The sequence below is a fragment of the Glycine soja genome, chromosome 18 (assembly GCF_004193775.1).
Source record: "Glycine soja cultivar W05 chromosome 18, ASM419377v2, whole genome shotgun sequence".
NCBI lineage: Eukaryota > Viridiplantae > Streptophyta > Magnoliopsida > Fabales > Fabaceae > Glycine > Glycine soja.
In genome coordinates, this window is record NC_041019.1 from 55,604,542 (window position 1) to 55,606,666 (window position 2,125).

Consider the following 2,125-nt stretch of genomic DNA (forward strand, 5'->3'; position numbering starts at 1 on the left):
AGGCTGTCACTTTTTACAGCAGAGAATCCTAGCTAGAACCATACTTCTTGTGTATACCGTTCTATAATATATATCCAATGCATGCAGCAAAAGCAAGAGAGTTGTGAGATCTTCTGGTGGATTTACTTCACCTATACATCCACTTTTCAGATATTTATTTTTAAACTATGAAAATTGGAGCACACTAGGGAGGAAAGGAAAACAAAACAAGGTTGTCATTTTCATAATTTCATTAATTCTCTGATTCCACAGTGTCCACAGTTAATAACAATCAAAGAGAGCACTCATTCCCTCTAGAGAAAAACCTTGCTTTGTGTGGCCCTTGAGAGTGGCTTTGGTTCAACATTTCTACCAAGTACTACGCCCCTTTCCTTCCAAATGATTTTTTTTAAAGGGTAAGTGGGGACTAAGAATCATTATTACTTCAATCATTCTAGGTTTGAAAATGATAGGCAAGGAGGGTCTCTCAAGATAGTGCCCCTTTTGTTTAGCTTTCTTGGTTGCTTTGGCTTACTCTTCGCTTGTTGTTTATGATTAACCCTTTTGTCTTACCTTACAGGCACATTAGCCCCCACTACCACTTCACCATTTCATAGCACACCCAACATAACATTGACAACACCTGTTAACTCTGGTCTCTACATAGGTCAGTCTCATTGTGTGAAACTCCACAAAGCAGGCTTAGTCAACACAATCTAGTAGCATCAATATAAAATGTCCAACCTATTGGAGAGGAATCTTTATTGTATACAAGAAAAACAGGAATTGTGTATAGCCCACCAATAACCAATTTGCATAATAATAATTGACTCCACCAATAATCAATTTTGGTTGTAAATTAATATTAATAAAAAAATACTATTGATTATGTAAGTTTATCCATTATTTAGACATTCGGCAAAAGGCTTTAGCCTCTCAGCCAATATCATGGGGACACCTTTGTATTTTAGTGTGATGAGTGATGTCTGGACAAGAAATTCTGGTCAAGGAGGCACTGGATTCTGAACAATATGGCTAGCGGATTGCAGAAACATCAAAGATATAATGTTGAAGGGAGGACATATAAAAACAAAACCAGAAGCACAAAAGAGAGCTAGCCTAAAACAGACAACGTACAAATGGAGTGGAAAAAAGGGCCAGCCTCAAGAGGGTGCATATCGCAGCATATCACATACTAATAATTCTGTGCTACGATAGCATTAAGTAAGGTGTGTCATCTCATGTTTGGAGAGAAAAGAAGGAAGGATTATGCAAGATGGCATATATCTCCTTCTCATTATTTGAAATTTTGATATCCATTTAAAGAATTCATTTCTCTCAATAAATATTATTTTATAATACATACACATTATGTGAATGTAGTTTGCTTTAGTTTTCTTAAGAATCAGGTTTTTGCTTCTATGTAATGGCTAAAGTTGTTGTTGCTATTATTATTATCATTATTATTAAATTCTGTGTTAAGAAATTCAGCTTTAACCTCTTCTTTATCCATATTTAAAAGCTGGTTTTCCCATTCTTTGCAGCACTGTTTCCACTTCAATAGTGTACTAGTACTTTCTAATTGGTTTCTTTACAAGTTTGGTATTAACATCAATTAATTAAATAACATAGCCGGTTTCGTGTGAGGCAGTTTCTGAGTCCTTTTAATTAATGTCACTATGGAGGCTTAAGGTTTTCGATTGTTTTTTTTTTTTTTTTTTAATTCTACAAGACTCAAAAATATCCTCCATGCCTTCTGTTTTCTACTGGCTGATTAAATTATTAAATTTGATTACTTTGAAGCCGAATTGATTTGAGCGGAATGCACCACCATATGATTGTGTTAGGAACCAAACTAATTAAGTGGCAGACGTTAAATTGCACTTAGCCATGTATTAATTATATCAAATTAAGTTTTGTGTACAAAAGTCTAAAATATCTGCTTAATTAATAACACGTGTCAAGAGTATGTGAAAATTGTGGTTGGATAATCTACGACAGCTGACACGACCACACAGTAGCAGCAACAACAGCAATAACATAATAACGTACATTTTATGTTATCTCCAATAGAAAAATTGGGGATACTATAGCCAATTGCGATAAAATGAAATGAACCACTAACTTTCTTATCACTGTATATTTT